The 20,234-nt window shown below is 52.1% G+C and overlaps 1 long non-coding RNA gene across 9 annotated transcripts in view; it reads right to left on the bottom strand.

Moving 5' to 3' along the window:
• LOC112545888 (uncharacterized) overlaps window positions 1–20,234 on the bottom strand; it is a 187,511-nt gene that overhangs the window by 120,221 nt on the left and 47,056 nt on the right. Inside the window, exon 1 of one of the 9 annotated variants that reach the window (XR_012905343.1) lies at window positions 10,393–10,462. The exons of 7 other annotated variants lie outside the window; for them this stretch is intronic. This is a non-coding gene — a long non-coding RNA (uncharacterized LOC112545888). Of the gene's footprint in view, window positions 1–10,392; window positions 10,463–20,234 lie in introns of those variants that run through there. One more of the 9 variants, XR_012905345.1, reaches the window with a different exon arrangement.

Raw genomic sequence — 20,234 nt, 5'->3', positions numbered from 1 at the left:
GTTGGCCGAGTTTCCCGACCACGCTGGACTTTACGAGCTGCTCCTATCATGGCCAGGCAAAGGCTCGGCCACCCCCGCAACGCCAGCTGGCGCCTTGCCCATCATAATCTGCTTCCCATTTGAAAACAACCCTGCGCTGTTTATGACAGGAGATTACATGCATACGGGCCCAGCGTGTCTGGACATTCCAACACGGCGGCGCTAGCCGCCAGCGCATTTCCACTCTCCGACACTGTGTTTGTTATGGTTGCTGGCAGAGGCGCCGCAGCGTGCTAATTTCACGGGTCACACTGCCGCACTGAAACGCTACCTACAAGGACGCTGATGGCTTTTCTATGGGGCATGAGGGGAGGCCCCTGAGCATGGCATGCCCTTGCCTGGAAGGCTCAAGAACTGGGAGGCGCTAGTAAGAGATGTTTAACTTAACATAGGGTAGAGCTGTGGAGAGCCAGTCTGTACTTACCCCCATAACTTTAGATCATAGAGACTATGCGATTGCGTAAAAGGGGGATGAGGTCTGCTGTAGCCAGGGGAGGGCAGCTCTAGTAATTGGGTAGGACATGTTCACCCTAGCGGTAACTCAGGATACAGTGGGAATAGGTCCTCCCTTTGGAGAGGGATCAATCACACAGGACCTAACCACATTAGCTTTTCTACCAGCAAGGGGACTCCCACACAGACCAAATGGGAAATGTGCCAGCCCGATGGGACCAGAAGCCTGGCTGTGTGCATCAGAATTAGATCTAGGGTGAGGAAACAGGACAAACCCATCCATGTGTGTCAGATCCTCTCCCATTCTGAAATGGGGCCAGGACAGCCAAACTCGATAAACTCCCCCGCACTGTACTGGGGCTCTAACTCCCCCTGCGACTTATGGCACCATTGTTCCCTATCGCTACAAAAGCTTCAAGCTTTGCAGCTTTCCCAACTTCTCCAATCGCACAGGTGTAAGCGCTAGAAAGCAAGCCGGGGTGAGCACAGAAGGAAAGAAAATGGGGGGGGCGGGGGGAAGGAAGCTGGGCCTGGAATTGCAAACATCTGCTTTCTGACTGATTCCGTGTTGGCACACCTGTAGAGCTCCCTTTTATTGCTAACATTCCTTATGAGTTAGCAACATTTTTTTCCCCCTCTTCCTCCAAGCTTCACATGCCCCGTAGGAACGATTAAATTCTTATGGAATCCCAAAGGAGTTTGCTGCTTCCCTTTTTAATTTACTCCAGGTCTCTCTCTTTACAGCAATGCCCAGCTTACTCATTCGTCAAGGCAGTCCCGTCACTCCCCAATCTACAGCAGCTCGGGCTCTGACCCAGAAGTCATTGTCAGCATGTTCCCCACCCCGAGGGCATCAGAGCGTGGCAGAGACAATCCTCTTTATGCTGAAATCTGGGGTCACAGAACTTGGGTATAAAAGTACCCGGCCTGGCACAGAGCTGCACGTTCAACCCCCGCACGAGGCTGCAGCTACGCTACGGAGTTGGCAGCAGCACAGAGGCGGTTGTCACCTTGCTAGTCCAGACGCTTTCAGCCAACAAGAGTGCGCTTTCCCATCGACTTCATTACTCCAGCCCCCGGGAGCGGCGGCCGCTCGGTCAACAGGAGACGCTGGCCTCTCTCTGGCCAACCTCGTGCAGCCCATGCCTATAACTTACATCGCTCGAGGGGGAGGGGCTAGCCACACTCTAGAGAGGTGCAAGTTATCCCCACATACCCAGCCATACTGTTTTCAGGATCGAAGCCCAAACAGACAGGGGCTGAATTTACAACAACAAAACAGTGGTAAGAGAGAAAAGCAGAAAAAAAAGGAAGGAAAGAGGGAAACTCAGAATGGTCCTGTCCCTTTGATTGCTTCAAAATATGAAGACCCTGCTTAGCAAGGCATTTGGGCAGGAGAATAATTCATAATCCCTTCCCTCTTCAGCAGAGCATTTCAACACCTACTTAAAATAAAGCCCGTTTATAAGCGCAGTCCCACCTGGTGGTACTTTTCTGAATCAGAAACCACGTCACTGGCACTACGCGTGCTTAAACAGTTAGGCTCGCCTGTAAATACCTTGTTGACTTGGGACCGAAGGGCTTTGCTAAATAAGCACAGGATTGCTCATGCTCTTGGCCTGTGGGCTGTAGTTTGCCCACCCCTGACTGTGTCCAGCCCATCAGACCTTTTAAACTGGCCTGCCAACATCTGCCGGGGAGCAGAGTTGCCTGGATGTGGGTCCCTTCTTGTCCTCCTGGAGCAACTGGGGGTGCAAGTCCTCTTGGAGGGTCCTGTCCATATACCTTTGTCCAGGACCCCTTGGGGGCAGAAGGAACTGAGGGGCTAGGCTTAGCTCCTCTCCCGCAGTATTTCCGGCAGAGGGAGTCAGGGGAGGAGGACTCCTGGCCCAGGGGAGATTGGGAGCTGATGGAGCCCCCTCTCTTCCCTTCCACTAGAACTCAGCATAATTCCCCAAACTAGGGAACTTGGTGGCTTAGCTGCGAGTGCCCATCAGTGACCCAACCATGGACATTACCCAGAGGGAAGGAAACCCAGCCAGGAAATGGGACCCAAGAGAAAAGTGAAACTGACAGACGCCAGGCACGGGGACCCTGAAGAAATGATCCACCTCCCATCTGAGACTGTCCCCCATTGGGTAATGGGAGCCCTGTTGAACCTCGCCACCTCCTCAGAGACTGACCCCAGCTGTCTGCCACCAGCAGCAGGGCCTCCCCTCCTGTGCCACTGCAGGGCAGCCCTGCTTTCCATGCTGCACAGCTAGTGTGGGGCGGCTGCTGGCAGGACACCCAGCTCAGAAGCCAATGCAGCTGCCATGCAGAAGGCAGAGGGGCATGGTATGGGAGGGCCCCCTTTCCTTCTGCACTGCCGCCTTCTGAGCAGGGTGGCCTCAGAGCAATGGCCCCTTGTGTCTGTGCCCAGCTCGGAGGGCAGCCCAGCTGCCAGCAGCAGCAGAGAAGGAAGGGGAGGCGGGTAGCAGGGAATTGCCACCCCCCTTCTGAGCCGCTGCTGGCAGTGCCAATGCTCGCCAGGCAGGCCGGCTGAGAGCCGCTGCCGCTCCAGCCACCCAGCTCGCAAGGCAGGAGGAATCATGGACATTTCTTCCGGTTTCCACCTGGCCAGCAATCGGAGGATTAAGGAAGGGGTCATGCCTGGGAAAAGCCAAATGTCTGGTGACCCTACAAGCGACCCGCCTGCCCTCGCCTTACCACCCCCTTTCGGGCTGGGACTCCCAGTGAGAGAAACGCTGCCCTAGGACATTCCTCTAGACCGCCAGGAGTTCTCGGCGGCCCCTGTCCCACAACTTCCACGGAAGCTGTTGTAGAGTCTCAGGGAAGTTTCAAATATTTGTCCGGATGGAGACGGGAAAACAAAAAGGAGGTTCTGGCCTGGAAAACCCAGATGGTGCCAGTCATCAGCATCCCTTGTATTAACTGGTCCTACACTTCTTTGTACAAAGAACCCTGTTTCTTACGCAGGAACAAAAACAGTGAGTCTACATGCTACTTGTGTCAGCCAGAACGTATACAACCTTCTAACTCCGCTGTCTCCTGCGCCCCTCCTTAATTCCTTGAAACCGCCTCAGAGATGCTACATCAAGGCAAATTTCTTCATCCTGGGAGTACGGCCAACCTTAGGCAGACCAACCTTAGGAGCCAAATAAAAGAGAGTCATGAGGCTGGCTTAAAATAATGAAATTAAAGAGAAATAAATAATTCATTCTGTGCCTTTGCTTTCTGGGCCTTGAGGTCACACTTGGGTCGTGTTTTCAGCCTTTCCTCTGCAAACTTGAGGCCTTCAACCTCTTTTTCCATGAAAGGCGAGGGTGCACCAACGCTCCAGAGCCGATGCCGACATAGGTGTGCCAGCACAGCCCCCGAGCTCACATGCAGCCCTTACACACAGAAGGAGTTTTTCTGTTGGCCAACACCACCGGCTCCCCAAACAATGCCCCCTTAGACTCATAGCTGGGGCAGTCATGCCTAGCAGTCAGAGCACTGCCGGTCAGAAACCAGCCAGGGGTCAGGAGTCTGAGAGGAAGACAAAAGGCAGGCCTTAGACTCAGACTTTCAGAGCAGAAGGGACCATCATGATCATCTGGCCTGAAACTCCTGCACGTTGCAGGCCACAGAGCCTCATCCATCCACTCCTGTCATGGACCCACCATTGCCGGCTGAGTTACTGAAATCCTCAAACGGTGCTTTGAAGATATCAAGTTATGGAGAAACCACCATCTACACCAGCAAGTGACCCCAGACGAAGGCAGCCTGTCCCACCTCTGCTCATCTAACCCTCTGAAAATTCCCACCCCCCCACAAGCATGGGGTCAGCCAGACCTTGGGCATTTTGACCTGGGAAGGAATTTTCTGGGGCGGCTCTCAGAGTGTGCTAAACACCGCCCTTCTCCTGGTAAGCCCCTCACTCAGCCGCAGGAAGCAGGGTGCGAGGAGATCAGCATTTGGGACCGCAACACCGTAGGATGGACGGTATGTCACCAGGGCGCTTCCCAAAAACTAACCAGAGGTGCTGCTCCTCACCCATAACTGTGCTGCGTCCACCCTCTGGACATGGGCAATACCGCCAATACAGAGCAGCCAGGAGGTGACTGCTCCAGCAGCTGTGACTCCGACCGGGGGGGCCAAAAGGAACTGAAGAGACTCAGGGTGGGGTCGTTATGCAGTCTCGGGCCAGGCTGTGAGCAGACAACCGAGGCGTCATGGGAAACTCTTCGGCACCAGGCAGGTGCACACCTGGCGGGAGCAGAATCCTGCCTTCTCCTCCAGGGGCTAAGCAGGGTCACAACCCTGCGTAAAGCCCTCTGGGTCGGCACTCAGGTTCTCACTTGGGGCAGCGATGCCAGGGCAGTTCTCCGCAATGCTTTGCAGAACTGCGTACTTTCCCAAGGAACCCAGGAGAGCGCTGCAGGTTCTAGTCACACCATGAAACCCACATTCCCCTGCTCCTGCCCCAGCCTGCTTTTAAAGGAGCACTGGGTTGAGCAAGTTTAGGAGTGAATAAAAGCTCCCAAGCCTGTGCCTGGTCTCTGGAGAGTATGCCACGCCTTGTGAACGCAGCCCTTGCCCACCCACCCACCCACCCACAGTTAAGTCGATTACACAGAGAGGTCACCCCCTAGATACAAACAGGATCAGCGCAGCTTCTGATGTTCCCAGCCTCCAGCTGAAGGAACGGGGCAGTGGGGGTGACTCCAGCAGGCAGAAAGGACCCAGGGCAGCTGCACCTAGTGGGAATAGCGACTGGAGTGAATGTTCTGTTCTGAGCGCTGGCTGGGCAGCAGCTGTTTTCACAGTGGGACTCGGAAGCCCCAATCCAAGTTGGGGCCCATGCTGCAACTCCCTCTGCATGAGCACCACTTGCTCCCCGGCCGCCAGCTGCCTATTCCTCGAGTGTCACTGTATGTAAGCTGCACAAAGGGAGCCATGTGGCCCATGGAACCCAGTGTGATGCTGTGCGCTGTTGAATGCCAGCTGGTCTGTTAGCTCAAGGGGCAGACTGGAAGCCAGGCATTCCTCTTTGCCGGAAATAACGTCGCGGCTTAGAAATCTGCTTCCTTTCCCCCCCACCGTGAGGCCTCAAAGCCACACGCGAGGGAGAGGCTCGGGGACTTGGGTGCAGGGGGGTGTCCTCACCCCTGGGCTGTCTGTGGCCTCCATTTTTCACTTCCTGGCCCAATCAGGATGTATTGACACAGCAGAAGAGCTCCCGTCTGTGGGGCAGGCAATGTCCAGTGATTACACCTCTCCCCTAGGACGAAAGGGGCCCCAATTCAAGCCCTGGCTCTGAGGCTAGTGATTCTCCCAACCCCTGAGCTCCGTTGCTCTGGTTCTGACCAGAAATCCCACCCTGGACCTGAAACCCCTGGCAAGTCACGGAACAAGAGGCGGGCAACAGGGACTCAGGCAGATTGTGCTACGGATGCGAACACAGCTTCTGCTGAGCTCTGCATGGGGCCCTCGTGGTCCGCAGAACACAAGCCGCATGCTACCTCAGCGCATGTCTGTGCCGCAGCTGGCAGGGGTTGCCCGGCATGGGTGGACAGCCACACCGGAGCTCTGCGTGAGCTAGTGTGCTGGGAATAGCAGTGGCGCCAGGGTAGTACGAGGGATGGCTTGGGCTAGCCACGCAGCTGCATACGGCAGGCAGACTTGTGCTCAAGTGCTGCCTAGACTGCCCTAGCCCCAGCCGATCCGAGGCGAGATGAGACTCTAACCCCATAGAAACATGGTCCCAGCAGCAGGACCTGCAATGAGCTTTTCTGGGACCGGGCAGCACAGCTTCACGGAGGATATTTTTGTCTGGTGCTTTCCAAAAGAGAGGCACATTTTCATGCTGCAGAATCTCAGCTCCTCTCTCATGATCGTATTTGCTCAAGTACCAAGCTGAGAACAACAGTACCAAGCCTGACCTCCCTTCGCTCTTTGCCAGGGTCCAGAAAAAATGAGTCATTAGCCGAGGCTGTTGAAAGTCAAAGCAGCGAAAATAAACAGATGCCTTGGAGGAAAAGCAAGCTGGGATTGTTTCAATAAGGGAGGCACAGACGAAAGGCGGCAAAGGCAAAGAGATCTAAAGACAGTCAAAGACAAGCTGCAAATTAACCTCTCGGATTCCAACTTGTACCCCTTGCGACCAGGCACATTGTTGTAGGGACACGGACACAGACAAACACACACACGGTGTTAAAGGAACATTTCGGAGGTGGCAACGTCAAGCCCTCAGAAGCTAGAAAATGTCAGAATTAGGCCGTGGCTGCAAGTCCTATTGGCTTCCCTCGGGTGCGCGTATTAGGACAGTCTTTAGTTACAGGATCGCATTCCATTTTCCCGGCAGGACCCTGCCTCATTCCATGCACAGGATGGCTGGTATCGCTTACTGAGCAGCTGTTCAGAGTTGTGTTTACCCTCATGGTCCAGCGCGTGGCCATGGGCTGTCCATACAGCACCCTGTCCAAAGCCTGCTCTGAACAGAAAGTTACTGATTTCCTCCTGCACTCTGCAGGGCTGCCAGTCCCTACGGCCTCTAAGTGCAGCTTGGGCATTAACGGCTCTTCCCACAGCGTCCCCGCAAGGTGCAGGAGAGGAACTATCACAGGAGAGGTCCAGTGTCATCCCCACTTGCCTAGGTGCTCAGAGGCCGGGACCGATAGCCCTAGCCTGTGGTTATGCTGTAAACAGGTTTCAGCTAGTGGGCAGAGGGAGAAAAGAAATCACTGAACAGAGATCAGCGTGAACCTGACACGGCCAGAGTATTTCCGTCACCCTTGAGATCCTCACTTGCCTGCCCGGATTGATTTCCGTGACAGCGCCAGCCACAGCTTCTGAGCCGGCTTTAGAGATGGGAACAGGAAAATGACCTCTCCTCCCGCCCGCTGTCTCTATGCCACGAGCTTGCCAAGGTACGAAAACGGCTCTGTGACTGAAGTGTCTCACCATCTTCAAAGTGCTTGTCTTCAAATGGCCCCGTGAAGGAGCCAAGTGCTACTGGTCCCATCACACAGGTGGGGAGCTTGGAGGCAGTGTCTTGTCGAAGGTCACCCAGGGTGTATGTGGCAAAACAAGGCTCCCTCAGCCCCACACTAAACCCCTAGCCCCTGGTATAAAGTGACAACTTCTGGCCCCTGATGTGGGCTCTTTGCATGGACCCAGGCCTCCGTGGAGCTCATGGGACAAGCGAGTCATATGCCGGTGAGAGCGCTCTGTGCAGGGGACAACTCGGAAAAGAATTGTGCGTGCCCTTCCAGCCCACTGTAGAAAAGAGGAGAAGACAATTCCAAAAGACGCCGGACTACTTGGGAAGCACAGCACATCTTCTAGAACTTATCACAGAGAGCGAGCACAGAAGGGAATATACGCAGCATGCATCCTTCATAAGGCTGGCCAAAAATGCTCCAGTCAAAAAAAAAAAATTTTTTTTTTCATTGAAAAATGACTGCAAAAAGCTTTTCACTGTCAAGAACAATTTCTTCAAATTGTGTTGATTTTCATGGACTTTTTTTTTTTTATGAGGGAACAAAAATCATGTATTTTCCAACCAGTAGTACATTGTAATGTATTCAGCGAATTAGCCCAGACATTTTCCATGCCGCTGACAACTATTTCTGTGAGAATTACAGGGGTACCAGAAGACTGGAAAAAAACACAACAACAAATATAGATGGTCTCTCTCAAAAAAAGAGAAGGATGGAACAGACAATTACTGCCCCAGAAATGTAATTTCTGCCCCCTAGTAAAGTGTTGGAACAATGACAGAGAAACACCAGGGAACGTGTAGCGGGAAACGCTCCTGCTTAGGTAAATAGAAGGCATAATGACCTGATTGGTCTTTTCCACATGTAGATTCTAGAGCATCACGTGCTATCGTCCAGGAACGGGGGATGCTCCCATGGGGAGAGCGCCCCCTCTGGCTCTAAGAAGATCTAGTTCAATTGCCACCTCTGGCCAAGCCTCCTGTGTGACCTTAGTCAAGTCACATAGAAAAATCTCCACACTGCTAAGCCCAAAACCAACCAACCCATCCTGCAGCAGTGTGAATGCCAAGATGGTAGGCAGTCATTCTGGCTGGAGTGGCAGCTATTTTTAGCTCTATAATACAAACCCCACAAGCCTGAGTCAGTTGCCCCAGGCTCCAAGACTCACTCCCAGGGGGCGGGGGTATTTTGCTGTGTAGACACCCCCCCCCCACCTCAATGCCTCGTCTTGAGAACATGTGGCAAGTCTTGCTATAGGACAAGGTTGGGGTTTTTTTGTTGTTTTTTTTAAGCAGGAAGAGAGAAGGCTGAGGGGGGACATGATTGCACTCTTTAAATATATTAGAGGAATAAATACCAGGGAGGGAGAGGAATTATTTAAGCTTAATACCAGTGTGGACACAAGAACAAATGGATATAAGCTGGCTAGAAGAAAGTTTAGACTTGAGATTAGACAAAGGTTTCTAACCATTAGAGGAGTGAGGTTCTGGAACGGCCTTCCAAGGGAAGTAGAGGGGGCAAAAGATCTATCTGGTTTCAAGATTAAACTAGATGGGTTTATGAAGGGGATGGTTTGATGAGATAACATGATCTTGGTAACTAATCGACCATTCATTATCAGTGGGAAATAGGTCAATGGAGGGATGATAGGAGTTTGCTCACATGCTCAGGGTTCAGTTGATCACCATATTTGGGGTCGGGAAGGAATTTTCCTCAAGGGTAGATTGGCAGAGGCCCTGGAGGTTTTTCACCTTCCTCTGTAGCATGGGGTACAGATCACAGCTGGAGGATTCTCTGTATCTTGGGGTCTTCAAAGTATTTGAAGGCTTCAATATCTGAGATATAGGTAAGAGGATTATTCTAGGAGGGGTGGGTGAGATTTTGTGGCCTGCACTGTGCAGGGGGTCAGACTAAATGATCATAATGGTCCCTTCTGACCTTAAAGTCTATGAGTCTATGAGAGAATAGTCTTTAGAACTGGCCTATCATATCTTATCCTGCCTGCAGTTAGCTCTGAGGAGCTTTTGAAGTCCTGCTTTCAACTAGAGGGCGTGACTGTTCCCACTGGCATGTCCACAGCTGTATTTCTTGCTCCCTGTGGCCCTGGGACTGATTTGGAAACGAGTCCAGCTGTCCCGACTGAGTCATCTCGGTAAGGACCAGATGTGCGGAGCGCCTGGGGCACACAACTGATTTCCAGAACCTGCGTGCCCCGGAAGTGCCCAGCTCCTTTGGAAACCTGGCCAATTCTTTTTGCGCCTCATAGGAGCGGAGTGCTTTGGAAATCTGACTCGGACAGTGGGCGCTGAGCGGTCTTGAAAATCCCAGCCCCTCACTACATCAGCAAGGCAGTCGCATGCACTCACCCGCCAACAGACGTCTCCTGTGAGCACGAAGGACAGAATGCACTGGATTTCTCAATCCAGACCACGCGTCTTCCAACTCCTCCCCGCTGAGCAACAGCTGTCTGGGAGGCATCTTTGTTTAAACAGAGTAGCCTATGACCCTGCCAGTAATAGGCCTAATTGAGTAGGTTTCACCAATTATTTAATTTTTTTCCAGGGCCAAGGACTATCGCAGCAGATGACTGAGAAATTGTGTCCCCCAGCAGAGAGATATTTAACAAACGCTTATTTCAGGATTCCAGCTTTTCAAAGACTCTGCAACACAGAGCTAGGTGCTCAGCACTAGAAATCAAGAACTCCGAACGCCAGTTCCTCTGTGCAAATGGAGCAGACCCCATTCACACACTCCAGGGTTACCACGGCAGAGTGGTTAACTTCACCACTTTGAAAGCCACATGACAGACTGCATCTAGCGTTGGGAGAAATATTTCTACCACCATCTAAAACCATGTGCCACTTCCACCGCGTAATGAAACATGAAAGCAAGTAATAGCTCAGGCTTAGTCTACCTGCACTTTTCGATGGAATCTGCTCCAACTGATGGCCTTGAAATCATGTGACTCCCCCTCTTCTTTTTTGAAATGTTTCGGTTTCTTAGCAATCAGCATGCAAAGCGCAATGGGGGGGGGGGGGGGGCAACGAATGGGAAACAAAGGCCATTCCAAGCCCTGTGAAGTCAGGCTGAGCTCTTTTATGGCTAAAATTTATTTGCTACTTTCCATTTCTATATGTGGTATCCATGTTGTTTCAATTTTTTTTCTGTGACAAAATGTATTATTGATAGGAACCAGACCGGGGGCTGCTTTAGTACTTAGATATCTAAATAGTTGCTTGCAAGTACAGTCTATCACTAAAGTGAAAAACCATGTCACTCAACTGCATCCTTTGGGGAGGAAAAAACCCCCCACACAATTCTTTCAAGATTTGCCAGTTACTTTACAAGTTAAGTCTGTCAGTTTAGCACTAAATCTCAGGGTTAAAATGGGTAAAAAAGAGAGCCCTTGTTTTAAAGCTGGAAAATTGAGTTTGTCTGAAATATTTCAGGCTTGTGTTTTGGACGTGTGATGATTGATTTATTGGCTTAGAAAGTGACTATGCTGACAGCTCCCAGCGTTCTGCCTAGGCTTCCCTGTGGGCTGCTGGCCAAATGTGAATTATTATTATTTTTACCAAAACAGCTTCACAGGAAGGGACTGACAAATAAATAACAATATTTTGCAGTTCTCTGGCTCCCTTCCATCAGAGGAGCACAGGGTGTATTACAGACACCCATGAATTAAATATCACACTATCCCTGGGAGGTCAGGCCAATCCTGATTTTACAGCTAGGGCAGCCGAGATCCAGAGAAATTGAGTAACTCTCCCAGGAACGTATGAACAGCCAAGCTCACAGCTAGCAACAATGGCCAAGTCCCTTTGCTGCCGAGTTTGAAAGGCTCTTAGGCGAGGCCGCACTCAGTTCAACTCCACCAGCGCCTCGCTGCCCCCGAGACCGCTCAGCGTGACTGCGAGCCGCTTGTGCTGGGGCGGGCTCGTACACTCTGCACAGTTCAGCCACTAGTGTGGGGCAGAGCCGTCCCTGCTCAGCGCAGGACAGACTCTGGGGAGAACGGCAAACCTGCTCCGACCGGCTGGGCATGGCAGTTACTTCTCAGGTGCAGCTGGGCTTTAACCCGGTGCTTTACAATGTTAGGAGGCTTGGGACAAAGCAGGTGGCTAGCCGTCCAAAGTGATTCTCAAAGCAGCGCTGCAACCCCATGGAACACAGGAACAGTAGCACAGAACGGCACAAAACTTCTTTCCTGCCCTTTCCAAAGGAGCCTGGAAGAGCAGGATGTGGGGTGTCTAAACCAACCCGTTTTCTGGCAACCAAACCTGAAGGCTCCCTCTGGCCCTCCTCTAAAAAACTGAAGAATGATTTGGATGAAACTGGAGGGAAAAAAATCATTTGTGGCAAACTTTTTCCCTAGAGGAAAAAATTATTTCCTAGCCTTTGTACCCTGTTTGTAAAAGGAAAGCTAATCAGTGGAGTGTGTGTCTCTTCGCATGATTAGAAAAAGGCTTTGGGTCTAAGTCACGCTCTGCTTTGCGAAGCAGGGCAGAAAGCAATCGATTCTGGCTGTGGGTTGCCATCATCCGCTCTTTCCTTTCATCTTAATATAAACTGGAGAGGAGAAACCCCTGCGATCCCGCTGCCATCACCACCTGACAGCTTGAATGCAGCTCCGGAGACGGAATCGGTGGGGCTGTTGGGGAGCGGATAGCCAGGGCTGTCAGAACCAGACACAGCCTTGAGAGGGAGGTGGTACAGTTCTATTGCTAGCCAGACAAAGAACTGAGACTGCTCCTGCGAAAACCATGGGCTCTAGTGCTGGGGCAAGGACACAAACACCATCCAGCACATTCTACAGCTGGTCCTCTTTCTCCTACCAAAAAGTTTGGCAAGCAGCGTGCGTGGAGCGTAAGGGAAAAAAGATAATGCAGCAAGGGGTTTTGGCAAGAATGTATTCTTCCCCAATATGCAGATAACAATTAATAGCCACCCCAAGTGACTGCAAGAGCTCAGGTTTTAAAACCACAGTTGTGTTGAAGTAGATTCCTGATTAAGGGCAAGATTGGACTCTCAGAAGATATTTGGGGGGGGGGGGGTGTAAATTAGAGCTGCACAGAACACAGAGCCAGGATTGATGGAAGTAAACACATTTTATGGGAATCTTGGTGCCCCCCATGCTAAGTGGACATCCAGATAATTAAAAATCATGCCGGACCATGGACGTTGCTGGACCAGAGAATGCCGGACTAGAGAGGTTCAACCTGTAGCCCCCTTTCCTTCAGCCTGTGATGGAACATTGAAAAATGAATTCTAAGCAGTTCTGGGTTTAAGGGCACACTGGGTCACCCTGAAAAAAAATCTGGTTTCCCGAGCAATTAGGCACAACAGAGTAACCTTTTCCCCCCAAAACTGATTATTGATTTTGGATGTTCAGGACTCTTAAATAACCCCCACCAAGCCCCTCTGCCATTTCGCCATGTCCCCTGAAAGCACAGGCCAATGCTCAGGAGGGGGAGGTTACCACTGTACAAAATGTCATTAACCAAAGATCTAAACAGCAGGATATTCCAGTCAGGGTTCTAGGCCTAACGCGCCGTGGCAGGCCACCAGATCTGTTTGCCTTTTCCCTTTTCGTATGTGTCACGCAGAGCGAGTCCTCGTTGGGTCTCTCTGCAGAGCAATGGCGGCAGGACCCATCCACGTTGCTCAGCAGCGAACGGGCCTGCAGTCGGTCAGCTTGAGCCCCACTAATTAACTGCTATTACGGTTAAGTGCTTTGCGGGATCACGGAGACCGTCCAGGCAGCCCGCTGACGAGGCCCGGAGCCTCCACCACAAAGGGAGCGCTAACCAAACAGCACAGCATTCCCTGGCACACAGCTGGAGGAGCTTTCTTTCTTTAACGGCATCTTTACAAAAGTTATTAGAACTAAAAACCCATCCAGAGACACAAGAGCAGAGCATTTCCAGGTGCCAGGGGGTTTTGTTAGCTCCCTAACTCACTGAGGTGCTTTTGAAAATGTGAGCGGCTGCCCAATTTTCGAAGGCAACAAAGGGAGTTAGGCACTCAGCCAATTCAATAGGAGACAGGCTGCTCTAGGATCTTTGGGAGACCCTGCCTCAGGTGCATTTTAACGGGCGTTAGTGGTTGGCCTTGCAATCCCCTCATTGATCCGCAGCACACACTCCAGATATGCCTGGGCACCGTTTGCCCTTCTCATCAGTGTCTTGTGACTACAGAGAGCGGGGCCCAAACCAAGCCGGCAGAGTCACCTCTCCCCCCGTTTTAGTCTCTGCAGAGCTGGATCAAAGCTTCCCAGTCCTGGCCTACCTATATCCAGCGCAGTGCGTGGTACCCCTAGCAGTGCAGTGCAGGGCCAAGGGTGTGTTAACATCTACAGGACTGCTCTAATAACCCCGCCTCAGCCAATCCTGCAACCTAGCTTGGTTTCTTGAACACAAGGCTAACCCCACAGGAAAGCAGCCCTTTGGCCAAAGGCAGCAAAATGGGACAGGATACTTGGGATACTTCAGAGCACTTAAAAACTTCGGCTAAGACCCTCCCCCCCTCCTCCCCGAGATCCGGGAAACTAGCGCTATCTCCCCGGGGGCCCTTGGCAGGCAACACGTCCCCTCGTGGAAGCACGGTGTCCAGGAGCTACAACAAAAAGAACTTTATGGGAATGGGGTGGGGGAGGAGGAAAAGCGGAGAACCAAAGGCACTTGGGAAGGCAGGGCTCAGAGGGCACACAGGGCATCAGTGGCAGAGCCCTCACTACTAGCCCCACTCCCAGCTCCAAACAGGAACCTTTCTTTCTCCTCTAGCCCTCTGGCCAGGGCTTTCTTGCCCGATTGTGCCCGACTGCCGTCTAGGCCATGGTGACCCCTCGCCCCAGGAACATGGGGTGCTCTTCTCCCAGCCCTTCAGGTGCCAACAGGAGCAACAGCAATTTCTTGCCCCCAAGCCCAACACTTAGCTGCACGGTAACGCAAACGCTGCCAAACGGTAATGCAAATGAGGCGCGGCGCAGTCATTTCCCCTTGCTCCCCACAGATGGCAGCAGAGAGCTCACTCCTCAGTACAGCCCCCGCCCATGAGGCGTTCCCCAGCCCCTCGGGGCTGCTCCCAACAGGTGTTACACCCGCGAGCTGCCTGCTCTCCCGGGCTTCCGGCCACAGGGCTCCGAGGCGCAGAAGAGACTGGCCTGCCTGGGAAGCTGAGCGCTTGTTCTGTGTGCGGCCCTGGCTGCACTCACCATCCCTTTGGCCTCTTTTCCCCAGATTCTGTCCTCCTGCTTGGCACGGCCGGCTCTGCAAGCCCTCGCTGCCTGCGGGAGCCATCCAGCATGGAGTGCAGCGAGGAGGGGCTGCTCTCGTCGGCGGAGCCGTGTCTCTGCCAGGTGTGTGCCAATGCTTTCACCATTTAGGTCCCATTGATTTCACTGGGACTGGTAACGTGTCAGAGCCTTCCTGAACCAGGCCAAGTGTCCAGAAGGGAGCCGCTACCCCAAGATCCACCCTGCCCCCCTACTTGGGAAGATACAGGAGAACATGGGGGTGTCTCTTTGGAAGCAAATTCCAGGGAAGGAAGCGGGGTTCTGAGTCTGGAGGAGGGAACCGCTACGACAAAAGCATTACCCCAAGTCCGTGAGCATTCGTGGACTTGGCTTGCTGTTTATAAATCACTCCCCACGCACCCCAGCTCCAGAGAAGCTCAGATTTCCACTTTCAAGCCACGTCTGCCTTCCAGGCGGGAGTTCTGGCTTCTTCAGAACTGCACATGCCACACAAGAAGGGGAGGCTCACGTGGAAAAGGCAGACACTGATTTAGAAAGGGCAAACACTCGCTTGAAATCAGGATGGTCTTCAAGTGACCATTGCTAAAGGAGCCTCGTGCTTGTGGTCAGCCCTGTGGAAAAATGCACTGAAGAGTTTCTGCACAAAAATCAATAGGCCCAGTAAGCGCATGCTTTTAAAAGTCAGCGGGAATTCATTCTTAGTTGGTCGCTGGAAAGCCTGAGCACGAGAAAGCCACCAAACATGGGGGCTTCTCTCCGGTTCCTACAGGCTCAAAGGTTTTCCGTTGCAGCCCATACAGAGCAACGCTGCGCTTGTGTCGAAGGCCTCAGGAAGCATAGCCAAGCTTTGAAGAGGATACATGGAGCTTAACGCAGTAACACGTCCCTGCACCAGGCAGGGGGAGGGAAACGCAGCAATCCGTACCCACCTGCCAGTAACACTCACGCTGTGTTCAGCAGCAGGAAGCAGGTTGAGCTTGGCAAATGTGCTGAGGGTGCCGAGGATTCATAGGAAGTTTTATGCATTTGACTTTTGCTATTTGTTTCCACATGTTTTAGAAGAACCGCTCCTTTCTCGTCATGTGGAGGCTCCCTGTGTTTCCCTGCTCATGGCTCTGGAAGAGGCGGCCAGGCATCCAAACGACTGCAGGCCAAATGTTCCTTTTGGAGTGAAGAGAAGCAAGGCATCCGTCCCAGAGTGTGCATGTCTACCATAAACCGGCAGCTCAGCCCTCCGAGTCCGGGTTAAGTCCAAGCTCCGCTTCCATCCCCACACAAGTCAGCCTGTCCGGGAAGAGCCTGAACCTTCCCTCTGCAGCTCGGGTCTAAGCTGTGTCCTTCTGCAAGGTGGGCATGGTTCAAGCCGCAGACCTGAAGCCAAAGGCCTGCGTAGTGCAGTGTGGATGCTCCAACATGGGATGCAGCCCCTGTGCATCCACAATGCAGCCTGGTCTGCCAAGGGCAGGCTTAGCGACACCGACTCCACAACCCAGGGCTCACAGCACCGTGGAGACGTGCTCAAAGGACCTCAGCAGTAGCCTGGGTCCGATTCAGGGCTGCCGAGTGCCTAGCATCTCACGCACGACACGACACGCATCCCACCCATCAGTGGGGCTGAGAGCAACTGTAGTTCCCCCTAAGGCCAGGAGAGGGCACTGTGGTACCTGGTGTCAGCAGGACCCAGGGTCAGGCGCACGCGCAGGGCGGCAGTGGCCTAGAAAGAGCCCTCTCTGGACCTCCCATCGACTCGGGGCCAAACTCATGGCCCATAGTTCATGGGATAAGCGTGAGCACATGAGATCGTGCACGAGCCTCACACTTCGGGTGTGACACTTGACTTGAGAGTGTTTCTGGGGGGGAAGCTCTGTAAGGAACGAGTGGGTCCTAGGTGCAATGTCCAATGGCTGTGTACGGAACACGCGGGTACCACGGCCACTGTCACCCCATTCCTGTGTCTGGCTGCCAGGCCTAGATTTCCCCACCCCGGCGGGCTCCTCTGATGAAGCAACTGGGCTTATCCCTGAGCACTACTGAAGCCAATGGGACCTCTCAGAGGAGGAAGGACACGAGCAGCCCCAAGGGAACCACTGGCAGTGCACAGCCGCAAAGGAACTGGATTGCTCCTGCAAAATCTGGGCAATTCCTCTATGCCCTAGTCCCACCGCAGGCGTACCTCCCTGCAGCCCAGCCAGAAACCCCGGCCGGGTTATGGGGGTGTCTGTGCATGCTGTGAGAACACTGTCAGAGAGGCAAGTTAATGGTTTCTCTTAATTAATGGGCTTCAATTTTACCCAGCTGTAACGCTGGCCTAATTTAAAATCTTTCCACGTGGGTGCAGCGACATTTTAACAGGAACCATTGTGTCTGGCTGAGTGGGAGATCTGCAGGGCTCCCTCCCATCAGTGCTAGTGAGAGTCATGTGTTTGCAGAAGGGTTCAATTCAAGAAGTGGGACGAGAAAGAAAACAGGAGGGTTGGGCGCAGGTAAGGGCTGGAAGAGCCCCGTTAAGAGAAACAAGAAACTCTCCAGACGAGGCCATCAACCTCAGACTAGTCAAGAGGTGCCCACCACTTCAGATAACAGTGGCTCTATTGATGCTCCTTCTGCATGTCTGAACACCAGCCTATTGCACTGGGGGAGCACTTAGTGGCCGCAGTCCTAAACCTCTGTGCAAGGCGCTGTACACACAAACACTCACACAGAGAGTCCTGCCCTCAACAACCTCACAATCTAAACGTAAGGCCGGAGACAAGAGATGGATGCAACAGAAAGATGGGCAAATACAAGACGGAAATGAGGCAAACCCGGTCATGAGCAGCAGTGGTCTCAGCACACCAGCTGCCTGGCCTCTCAAGTTTTTCGTAAGCATCACAGCAAAGGAGAGTGTTAAAAGAAGGACAGTGAAGTTAGCACCTGAGGTGCAGTCTCGCACCATTTCTGACCCACATGGAAGCAGGCCAGGCCAGGTGTCTCCGATAAACGCAATACCATGTTTCCTACAGATTCCCAATGACAACATTTTAGAGCTAAAAAGTCTCAGAGGGGCTCTGTTGGGCCAGGCACTGCACCGGCACAGCAACACACAACCTATGTGACAAAGAGCTGGCGCGCTACTAGCTGCAACAGCGCAAGGGCATGCTTAGACGGGAACGACGGCTCCGAGACACGACTAGTGGGATTTTCAAAAGCACAAGCCATGTCACACCAAGGGGAGGTGCTTTGGAAAACCCCATGCAAAGTGGCTTGCCCACGATCACGTAGAAAATTTTCAGCAGAGGCAAGAGCTGATCTCAGACTTCCTGAGACCTAGTTCACGGCCTTAACTGCAAGATCACCCTTCCTCTCCATGTCCGAGTAAGGTCCAACTAGGCATTCAGGCTTAGGTCCTGCCTCCGGCACACAAAGTACAGTTCAGACAAATCCAATTGCTAGGTAAGATTTTGATCAAAAAGGGTTGCAATGCAATTCCTGACCCAGCCATGAGAGACCGTCCTTCAAGATTATCCTCCTCCTGCCTCTTCCACGAGTTTCTTTATATTCAGCCAGAGGAGCTGCACTGCCTCTGGGTTCAAGCCTGCATTGGGGAGGGATCCCCAAGTCCAAATCCTCACCATGGAAGTCAAGTTGGCCCTCTGCAGCTAACATTCAGCTAAAGGACTTGTAACCTGGGTTCCCTGGTTCCCTCTTTTCATAGAATCCTAGAACTGGCCCTCGAGGGGTCATGAAGTCAAGTCCAGTCCCCTGCCCTCATGGCAGGACCAAACATTGTCTAGATCATCCCTAACAGGTGTCTGTCCAACCTGCTCTGAAATTTCTCTGGGGATGGAGATTCCACAACCCCCCTGGCAATTTATCCCAGTGTTTCACCACCCTGACAGCCAGGAAGTTTTTGCTCATGCTCAGCCTAAACCTCCCTTGCTGGAATTTAAGCCCATTGCTTCTTGGGCTATCCTCAGAGGTTCATTTTTCTCCCTCCTCTTTGTAATACCCTTTCAGGCATTTGAAAGTAGCTATCATGTCCCTCCTCAGTTTTCTCTTTTTTCTAAACTAAACAAGCCCCATTCTTTCTGTTTTCCCTCATGGGTCATGTTCTCTAGACCTTTTATATGGAGATATACCATGTCCCAGAACTGGAGGGGACCTTCAGAGATCATTGAGTTCAGTCCCCTACCCTCACAGCAGGACCAAAGACCATCCCTGACAGATTTGCCCAAGATCTCTAAATGGCCCCCTCAAGGACTGAACTCACAACCATGGGTTTAGCAAGCCAATGCTCAAACCACTGAGCTATCCTTCCCCCACAGGTTTGATGCTCCTCTCCAGACCTTCTCCAGTTTCTCCACATCCTTCCTGAAGCACAGTGCCCAGAACTGGACACAAAACTCCAGCTGAGGCCTACTCCACTCAGAGTAGAGAGGAAGAATTATTTTTTGCGTCTTGCTCACAACACTCGTGTTAATGCAGCCCAGGGCCAGGTTTGCTTTCTTTGCAACAGCATCACACTGTTGACTTATATTTAACTTATGGCCCACTCTGACCCCTAGATCCTTTCCTAGACAGTCGATTCCCTTTCTGCGTGCGTGAAACCGTTCCTCCTGACATGGAGCACTTTGCATTTCTCCTTACTGAATTTTGTCCTATTTATCTCAGACCATTTCTCCGGGTTTGGAAGGCATACATTACAGCAAGAGAACATGAGAAGGCCAGTAGGCCCAGAGAGAGCTATTATTTGGGTTACTGCACTCTAAGGCCTGTAAGTGTCTAGGAGAACCAGGCATATAGCCCCGTAGAAGCCTTGGCTTTCTTATCACTTTAGTTTAATCTAAGAAAGTGCCAGCTCATAGTGTATTCAAACTCACACTCAAACTGGCTCATTCCTGAAATAAAATCTAGCTAGTGCACCCCATGCCACAAACTTTTGCCCTGCAAGAGGGGCCACAAAACAGACAAACTGGGAAATGGAGATGTCGACAGCCAAATGAATTAATCCACCCCAAGAACAAATTCCTAGCAAATGCTGTAACAAGCCAGCTAAGCATGTTGTCTACAGAGGAAGTCATTAAAAAAAGTTACAAAACAGACTGTCTTGCAAAGTCCTTGCTCAAGAGCTCTAAGACTGTGATAACTGCTGGCTTGTACAAGAAGAAACGTACCTCTGGATTTATCTTTCAACCAACACTTCCCTTGCTGCCAAGTATTTTCAAACCTCACAGCAATATCCTTCAGATGTCTCCCAGATTCCTGATTCTGCCCCCCTCCCTGCTCTACAATCAGGCAGGCAGAAACCTATGTTCCCCTCACCCTGGAGCAAGGCTCCATCTGACAGCTTCTCCATCTGTTTGCATCTATGAGTTCCCCAGTGGAGAAACCAGGTGTCCTATCTGAGAGCACACATGCAGTCAGCCACTAGGCTTTTAAACCCAAATAGAAAATAAAACCAACGCCGTGAGCGGCAATCCATCAGGTGTGGTGTACCTCATCGCCTGTGGAAAATGGATTCA

This window comes from Pelodiscus sinensis, chromosome 7 (genome assembly GCF_049634645.1).
Source record: "Pelodiscus sinensis isolate JC-2024 chromosome 7, ASM4963464v1, whole genome shotgun sequence".
NCBI classification, from domain to species: Eukaryota; Metazoa; Chordata; order Testudines; family Trionychidae; genus Pelodiscus; species Pelodiscus sinensis.
Note: the sequence above shows the minus strand (reverse complement) of the source record. Positions and strands in the feature narration are given on the sequence as shown.